Source organism: Lineus longissimus, chromosome 6 (genome assembly GCF_910592395.1).
Source record: "Lineus longissimus chromosome 6, tnLinLong1.2, whole genome shotgun sequence".
NCBI lineage: Eukaryota > Metazoa > Nemertea > Pilidiophora > Heteronemertea > Lineidae > Lineus > Lineus longissimus.
The window spans coordinates 3,437,069-3,447,278 of NC_088313.1; positions in this window are offsets into that span (position 1 = coordinate 3,437,069).

A 10,210-nucleotide genomic window follows, 5' to 3' on the forward strand; every position below is an offset into this window, starting at 1 on the left:
GAGGCTTAAGAGTTCTCTTGAACTCCCCGTAGAACCAACTCCAGTACCCATTGCCATCGAAGCCGCGCATCAGTGGTGTCTCGATGCTAAGCATTCCGCGAATATTCCTATGGCCATCCATCATTCTTTCCTTTTTTACACTGATCCATCATAGACAAGACTTAACTATTGCATGATGCTTGCCAAATGCATGAGATTTTCCTGACTCGTCAAGTTGGATACAAACGACTGCAGCTTTCTTATCATTACTTACTATGCCTTATACGTGTTATAATTATCACAATAATTGGTGTCGCCTCGGACCTCAAAGGAAGGTGTTACCTTTCCAAAACTTGGAAATCAGCAAAACAAAAATTTAATTTCTGAGAGACAGCAGCCAAACTTGTCAACGAATGAAGATGATCCTCAGTAGTTGGCAAACAAAGGAATGGCTTTTTCGTTCTAGAGTGCTTGGCTCCTTCAACCACAACTGGCCCAGAGATGGGTAGCGGGACTTTCGTGCTCTTACGGTTGTAACTCAAAATATGTGGTCAACGTGAGAAAGGGCGCCCTCATAGAGATACCCGTGTCGATCTGTTTTCCGGCCTCAGCAGACAACACAGCGTGATGTGATGTGCAAATCTTCGGCTGGTCGCTCGGGCAGAATGAATGGAAGTGGTTGGTTTATGTGTTGTTGTAGGGGAGTTCAAAAACACTTATAATCTGAGACGTTTACCTCTGTTTGAAGATGTCCCAATTACTCCAACTCGAAGACTGAGCTGGAGGCACTCACGAAACAAATTGAAACACCAAGAAACACAGTATTCTGACTATCAGTCGAGCCTTGCTCAAAAACCCTGTCGAAACTGACGCCAGATTCAACCACGAGTTCAAACCAGCTGATGAACACACATCGTGTACACGCACATGAATACGTCGTGACTGCAGCCGCATGTTCATTACAGCTTCCCAAAGTATTGTTTAATGAAGGTAACCCATTAAATGAATCCGTATGAATATTTTATTAGTTGCAGTGTCGGGTGACCACATTTGACTGAAAGCATGCAGTTTGGTGGAATGTAGTGATTTTAAGCTTGTTAACATTTGTGCAGGCGGGTTTCCCTTGATCGGATTAACAGTTGTCGTTCTGATATTCAGCATAGAATTTTCTACTCTGCTTAATAGTGAAATTTAATTTTGTCTGATCAGCACACGACAAGTCATTACACATATGTTTATTGTGTAAGAGGGGACTTTGCCTTGTAGGCCAGTCATTTTATCCAGAATATGGGCATATCCTCAATGTTGCTTTGTTCAAAACGAATGAAACCTTTCTTAGGTGCCAAATTCCCTTACCTTTGCTCCCGCTTCATCGGCGGTTCAAACAATTCGATAAGAGATGGGTAGTATAGAATTTAATTCGCTTTTAAGTTCAATCCGTATCGACATGCTTTCGCTGCCGCCATCTTGGTCCATTTGAATGGACTGAAGTTGCACAGTGCTCCCTGGCATAATTTTGCAATGCCATCAGTTTTGATATTTTATTGGATGTGCCACTATTATTTAACTGTGTCACGGACTTCTAGTTTTTGGCTGTGCTAAGAGAAACTCTTATCCGAATCATCGAATCTAAAATTCTTTGTAGAGTTAATCATCTTATTCTGCTTAAAATGCTTGCAAATATCATGGGACTAGCATTAATATTTTAATCGCTTTTTGTATCTCTCGCCTTTTTTCAGATTCGCTGTCTCAGCACGTTAAAGTCCCGATGACAGCCGATCCATATGATAGACGTTTCAAATTGAATAATGATCCGACAAGCGACGGTATAAGTCGCGCACGAGCCCCGGTAACCAGCGGGACGCGCGCACGGTTAGTCATCCAGTCATCACGTACTACTGTCCGAGATAGGATCTTGTCAATTTCACGAGAAAAAACTTCAACTTCAAGTCGCTCTGTTTCGTAGCTGACAACTGTGATGGGTCGCGAGAGTGGTACCAAGACGTTATCTCAAACTCCATCTTCATTGACTGCCACGTTGCGTAATTCCATTCTCTTTTTGTTCTTTACCCCTCACACTGGGGTGTTTAACCATGCTCAAATGACTTAGGCATGCCGGCGATTATCCAAGCGTTAGACACTTGGGTTCATTGTGTTCTTACTTTCTAGAACTGTCTTACATGGGCTGACGACACAAAGTTTCAGCACAGTTTCTTGTCGTCTTATTTTGTGTTATTCGTTTAAAGCATTGTCTAGTAAACTAGGAAAGGAGACATTAAGACAGATGTTATTAGGTGGTCAAAGAAAGGACAGTCTTTTTCAGTTTATTTCACAGTCTTGGATATGACGTTCTTCCAAGTCGCTTTGTTCGGTGACATTTCGCACTTCGAAGAAGTCAAGCTACCTCTCCATGTGAGGCAAAGATAACTGGCGCATGCAATATTTAGGTCCGTCGTCATTTGTAACCATGTGATAGTAATTTGATACCCAGTCGCATTTTCGGTTCTTAATTGTCAGAAGTCGTTCATCGCTGAAAGCAGCAGCCTGAGATTGCATAAAAGGAATAGAAAGTAAGATATTTTCGCGATAATTGCAACTGATAGCAGCAGTTATCTTTTCATAGTTCTATGCCTTATGTGCCAAGAGCGCTAAAATGTCACGATAAAGTTTATAGCTACGGATTATTATCTCATCTTCCAGAAGGGGTGATTTTTTAGGTGGTTTGCTCACAGAATTCTAATGCGGTGCTATCGAGAGGCTGTTTAGAGTGATACGGATTGCGACTGAGAGGCGCCAGACTGTGTGATATCCACCCGTTATCTCCTCCCAAATGTAGAATAGGTGATTTGCGTCGTTGCAAGCAGTTTTGTCGAAAGCTGAGGTTTCGCACGAGTTGATTTCATCGATAAAAAGAATTTCCATTCTTTCATTACAAGAAGAAATACAGAAAGAAATGAACCTCGGTGATAAAACTAAATTCACTTCACCAATCTTTTGCTTTTGGAAGAGTGAAAACGTTAAAGACCTGATGGAGCACGGACGAATATCGATCAGAAAGACGAACAAAGTTGGGGAAAAACGACTTGTGGACACTCTCTTGCTAACCGCTACTGATGATGGACAGACGATTCCCTAGCCACATGATACATGACTATACCGACTAGATTAATCTAGAAAAGAAACATCCATGCTATTTCGTTACATTACCAACAACAAAATCTACAGCTATATGTGAGAAGACCCTTCCCTTGTAAAAAGCCTGCGGATGGAGAGAACGAACTTTTGAAATGTTTAACCCGACGGTCGATGAAGAAGCTGATGGGGTTTGTTGAAAACTTATAAAGAAAACGAATCCGCAAAATAAATTGTCATCGTTTGCCAATGTTTATGGTTAAATGACAGCTTTAATAAACTGATAATACCTGATGTTGATTTTGATGATTAAACACCAATGAAATGTGCAAAGATTATGGGAATAAATATTAAATGCCAAAAAATGCAATTTGCACAATAAAGTGCCTTTATATAGGGGTCTATGGTTTTAAGTGACTGGCATTATCAACTGATGATATCTACTATTGATTCAGATGAATAATAGCCACGCTGGCATAAAGTGATCAATGCGTATCATCGAGATCTCAAGCCCTGACAGAATTTAGAATGTGTTAATTTGCGTTAATTTACACTTTGACCTAGTGGATAAAATAAAGCGGGCAATTATACGAAACTCATAAAAATACATCACCGTGTGAATATGAATTTGAGTCAATTTTGATAACGGAAGCTCGTATCGCACAAGCCGTTGCTATGAGTCCGTTAATCGGATCTTGATTACTAACTGAAAATATTGGGACGCATGATATTCATTTCTTGTTTCTGTGAAGGGCCCATGTGCTCACAATGTTAGGTAAAATAGGTGTTGTACTTAAGGTACCCATCTTGTATCAGGTCTACGGTCGCACTCCGGACCCGAATGGCGTAGAGTGTACATGTAGCTTTTGACTGGCCAATCTGCCATATCAAGACTGTGAAACGTTGGACAAAAAAGATCATTAAGTTTTACGCGGCTTGATTTTTACGTCCTTTGTAAAAGAATGGTGGACAAACATGCATATTAACAACCAACTACTTCTTCGCCAAGCCGTTCATCAGTCGCTACACTTAGCATTGTTTCTCCGGCGCGGTGGCTTACCTAAAGTAATCCGGAGGCCGCTAATTCTATCTGGGAATAAACAGCTATAATTCAGAAGATGACAGAGGAGCGACCTTTTTACCCAAGCCGTTGGCTTTGCAGTAATAAGGCACTTCAGTCAAACCCACTCAAACCCCTTTGGCAATTCGGAAAATTGCATGTCAAAGGTGTAGCGAGTACGAGTGCGATTGCATAAAAGTGCATTTCTTTTTTACCCCATTTTGCAGTCCTGATCAAAAACTAGGGTTGCATACATTTAGCTTCCTTATCTGCAGTAAGTGTCAGATTTATCTTGAAATGTGTAATGGACTATTTTCTTGCCTACAGCCAGAGGTGCTGTTTGGCGGTATATACAGTGCTAAGCTGTCAGTGCAGTAATGGGGTCATACACTTAAAAATGTAACTTCAATTCAGTCCGAGATTGTTTTGGCAAATGAGCTACAAACATACATGTTTGATGTATTGTTCCAGACTCCCTCAAGCTAATTAGATCTAGAGCAATCTCGCTGATGGTGTATTTTTGTGAACAAAGCATCGCGTTTTACTCTTTCGTCGTAGTTTTCATCTGATATTGGGCCAATCATCAGTTACATTTGATATCGTACCATGATGCACGTCCATGTGATGTGGGTTCATCTTAACGGCATGACAGAAAAGTGTTGCGAATGACCTAAGAATGCATTCCTTCTTATGAGTGACACCGAAGTTCAACTTCATTGAAATGTGCTTAGTTTATATATAACATCTACTGACCTCAAACTCTTAATCATTAGTTCTGAATGATGCTGTCTCATAACAGAGACAATAGATAATAATGCATCTAAATAGTCATCACACGCCAGAAGAAACACAATAGACGATAAAACTCAGTCACTCGGAATCGATATTTTTTATCGGTGAATCGAATGCAGACTTGGTGCAGAGTGGAAATAAGAAACTAGATTAGACATTGCTGGTGTTGTGGATTTATTCTGTGGGTTTTTTTCTTGAGGCTTAGGAAAGTGGAATTAGCTTGGCTAATGGTCTGCCTACAACCGAATCAGGAGCAATAGTTTTTGTTTAAAAGGATTAGTAAGGTTCGAGTGCTAATTGCAAATCTAGGATTCACCGTATTTTGGACTGAATATCCCCTGCAGGGCATGTGAATGATGTGGAAGATATAGGTTCAAGTGCGTTGGAAGCTACGCCTAACTGTACTGAAAGCGGCCGGCACCAGTCATCTAAAAGCTTAATGACATCAACCTGGGGAATATTTGTGGCCGTAGCAAGAATCTAATGACCACTAAATGCGTTTCTACAAGGGTGTCTATAAACCGAAGACCAAAGACCGAAGACCGAAGATCGAAGATGGAAGACCCCCCCAAAACTATAAAACGAAGATCCCCCCAACTATAAAAGGAAGACCCTAATGTCAACTATAAAACGAAGATCCCCCCAACTATAAAAGGAAGACCCTAATGTCAACTATAAAACGAAGATCCCCCCATCTATAAAAGGAAGACCCTAATGTCAACTATAAAACGAAGATCCCCCCAACTATAAAAGGAAGACCCTGATGTCAACTATAAAACGAAGATCCCCCCATCTATAAAAGGAAGACCCTAATGTCAACTATAAAACGAAGATCCCCCCAACTATAAAAGGAAGACCCTGATGTCAACTATAAAACGAAGATCCCCCCAACTATAAAAGGAAGACCCTAATGTCAACTATAAAACGAAGATCCCCAATCTATAAAAGGAAGACCCTAATGTCAACTATAAAACGAAGATCCCCCCAACTAGAAAAGGAAGACCCTAATGTCAACTATAAAACGAAGATCCCCCCATCTATAAAAGGAAGACCCTGGTGGTTTTAGACTCAATTAAGCCCGTTCAGGTAGCAGGATTGTGCTTGTGAAAACACAGAAAGTGATAACTTTCTGAGGGAGGGACATCAATAATTGTAGTGGTTCACTGAATTTGTTGTGGGACGTGCTCTACTGAAGGGAGGAAAAATAGTGTGAAATCATGATTTACTCTGAATTCTCTGCCCTTTTTGATTCAGTAAAGAAACAGAGCCCTATTCCTACCAGTTTCTCTGAAATTTATATGGAAATATAATTCAAGTTCATTAGATATGCGTGTGTGTGCGCGTGCGTGTGGGGGGGGGGGGGGGGGGGTTCAAACTGCACTTTAGACGACTGGTTTGAAAATCTTAATGTGTAAAAGGTTAAAGACTTGCAGGAAGTTTTATGTAATTTCACAGTTGGCATACAAGTATTGCCATGCGACAATCATTCTTTTGTCAAATTGATTTGCATGTATGGGCCTCAGAGGGTTCAGAAATGTACTAGTATAATATTCCTGTTTCTCTTTCAAAAAGCTGTTTGCCTTTTCACTGGTTCCAGCAGCATTGGTTTCAGTCTATCTCTCATTGTATCTAATTGTTTGACTTGTTCTTACTGCAACTACAAAAATTATGCGTAGTACATTTCATGGATCTCATTTTTTTCGGGGTATGATTCATGTGGTACAAGTGCACTGCGCGTATAGTCTGTATAGTATGTTTGCTTCTATTCTACCGTGTCTATAGGAAATATTTGCTTCTCTGTAACAAGTGTAATGGTAAACATTAGTGTACCGGTAGCAAGTTTTTCAAAAGTTGTAGATATGAACTTGGATGACAGTAACTCATGGACGAAATTTCGGCATCTTTTCCTGTTTTGGCAACCTTAGACTAATGGCTACTAAGTATTTCTAGCGATGAGACAACATATATAACAGTATAATAATCTTCACGTGATCTTTATGTATTTCTCAGGGTCACTGCTTAGTCTCTCTCAGGGTTGCTGAGGTAAAAGTCGTCTATTTTTTATCAAGTCCAGCTATTTTTTTTGTCAAGTCCAGCATAATTGATGGATATCTCATGGCAAATGGTCATCTGACAAGTTTGACCATTTCCTAATGAAAAAATACCAGTACCAAGGTGAGCACTATCTTGGTTCATGAAAAAAATTGATCTCCGTACGGTCTCTTCCAGTCACAGGTAATCATATCAATCGAATACACTTATAAGAACTAGTCCATTAATGTAAATTTAATACATGTGTGCATAAAATTAATGAGAAGCCTCCACTTCTGTACTCAATCATTCAGATATGATTTTACTGCTGATTTCTTGTTGTTGAGTGAATAAAGTTTGATCATCATGTTTTACACAAACAAGTTGTTTTCTGTTTTGAAAAAACTGACAATTCCTTGGAGTGAGCCAAGTGATAATTACATGTGTCGGCTCCATGGAATCCTGGAGGTACATGTATACAAAAAGTGATTTACCTCCATAATGGAATTTACAGATAAGAGAAAAAAAAAGTTTTCAAGACTTGGGAGACCTTCGGAACCCCTGCCAGATTGCCAGAACACTTGTTTTCTCCGAGCAGCGCATCGACCCATTGCTACCCCCCCCCCCCCCAACAGTTTCAATGTTTCCCTGCTCTGGGTGACTTGGTAATTTAGAATCTCGTCCCCAGGGGTTAGGCTCCACCATCATGGGTCGAGACTGGCAGGTCGGTCGCCAACTCCTAAATGCAGTGTTAGGAAAATCCGGAATTTACCTGAATGATCTGATCTCCTATGTCACTACGCCGCACTCAGGCTGGCTTGCTTGTTGAAATACAGATGCTCAGTCACGTGTTATGACGTGCAAGTCTGCAGTAACTGAACTTGAGGGTCTAAAACCACCAGGGTCTTCCTTTTATAGATGGGGGGATCTTCGTTTTATAGTTGACATTAGGGTCTTCCTTTTCTAGTTGGGGGGATCTTCGTTTTATAGTTGACATTAGGGTCTTCCTTTTATAGTTGGGGGGATCTTCGTTTTATAGTTGACATCAGGGTCTTCCTTTTATAGTTGGGGGATCTTCGTTTTATAGTTGACATTAGGGTCTTCCTTTTATAGTTGGGGGGATCTTCGTTTTATAGTTGACATCAGGGTCTTCCTTTTATAGTTGGGGGATCTTCGTTTTATAGTTGACATCAGGGTCTTCCTTTTATAGTTGGGGGGATCTTCGTTTTATAGTTGACATTAGGGTCTTCCTTTTATAGATGGGGGGATCTTCGTTTTATAGTTGACATCAGGGTCTTCCTTTTATAGTTGGGGGATCTTCGTTTTATAGTTGACATCAGGGTCTTCCTTTTATAGTTGGGGGGATCTTCGTTTTATAGTTGACATCAGGGTCTTCCTTTTATAGTTGGGGGGATCTTCGTTTTATAGTTGACATCAGGGTCTTCCTTTTATAGTTGGGGGGATCTTCGTTTTATAGTTGACATTAGGGTCTTCCTTTTATAGATGGGGGGATCTTCGTTTTATAGTTGACATCAGGGTCTTCCTTTTATAGTTGGGGGGATCTTCGTTTTATAGTTGACATTAGGGTCTTCCTTTTATAGATGGGGGGATCTTCGTTTTATAGTTGACATTAGGGTCTTCCTTTTATAGTTGGGGGGATCTTCGTTTTATAGTTGACATTAGGGTCTTCCTTTTATAGTTGGGGGGATCTTCGTTTTATAGTTTTGGGGGGGTCTTCCATCTTCGATCTTCGGTCTTCGGTCTTTGGTCTTCGGTTTATAGACACCCTTTCTACAATGCCCATTTGGCTACGACCTCTCATAATGTCCAACGCATTGTGCAAGATGCATTAAATACCCATTAAGGCTTCTCTAATGAAATCTTAATGCAATATAGCGTTCAGTGCACAGTGTACGGAACGTGTCGCCAGCTTCTGGCTAATATGTCCCAAGTTACTTACCCAATGACTGGATATCGAATCAAGTGGCAACTGCGGTATGTTGTGCTCCCGATAACGCCGCGGCATCAGATCGCGGTGTCAGGAGGCCGGATTATGCTTGACCAAACCGCCCGAGTTACAGGAGCTACAGTCATCGTTCGTGCGCTGGAACGCAGGCGCTGATAGCAAGACATGTAGTTCGTTTTTTTAAAGTTATTGAGCACAAAACATAACCCCGGTCAAATGTGTACTGCATTTATTGAACTTTGATTATATGGGGTTCTTTCGTTATTTTTAAGTAAATTGTTCCTTGAGTTCTCACGACTTAGGCACGGAACATTTTGTCACAATGCAGTTCGACGATACTCCGTTAATGGGGTCAAGCACGTGATTGGAAGAGGAACTCGCTTGTGGAAAAACTCATTTCTTTACTCTAAAATATCAATGCTAGTACATGCATATTACAATCAAATTGTTTGATACCCTGAGAGTTGTGACGAAGACACCAGGCCTACTTTCACATAACCAACTTAACATTACTTGCTGACGATATTGAAGTTAACCAATCCAGGATTAGGGAACTCTGCTGAATCAGAATTATACACCAACACATAAATAATGACAACGTCGGAGGAATAGAAAATGCTTAGATCTTTCTTGAAGAATCGTTTGCAAGTTAAGTCCATAAATCCGCTCAAAAACTTGCATCCTTTACCGACTAATATGTTCCAAGTTAAGATGAATATATCACACAATCGTGTCGAGTGAATCATTCGGTCAGTTTGGTCATTTGTCAGTGGTACTGACACCATCCGGGGCATTCCGGACAGAGATGACAGAGATGATTCAATCTTCTGATCATATAGATGGACCACTTCATCTCACCTTTGTCACTCTAATAGAGGAGTTTATAATAAACACGATTTGTTACTCATAAAGCTTCAGTCATGAGACTAAATTAAGATTCAGTGATAGTTTGGCTCCGACATGCGCGGCTAGGCAAAGCGACAAAGCAGCACAATCGGCCAATTGACCTCCGCGGCACGCGCGATTTTATTGATGTCACACCAATCGTGCGATTCGTTGAAATGTACATTTGGCGCAGAATAACCACTCGCTGTGGAATGACAATGGCGGGTTTGAAATGATAAATTTGCGAAAAGGAAATAATGACACTCTCGCGCATCGCATATGAAGTTCACTTCTCAACAACTTATCACTGTGGTCAATCGGATTGCGCGTGCTTTTATGATTGGCGTCATTGCATATTCCACCCA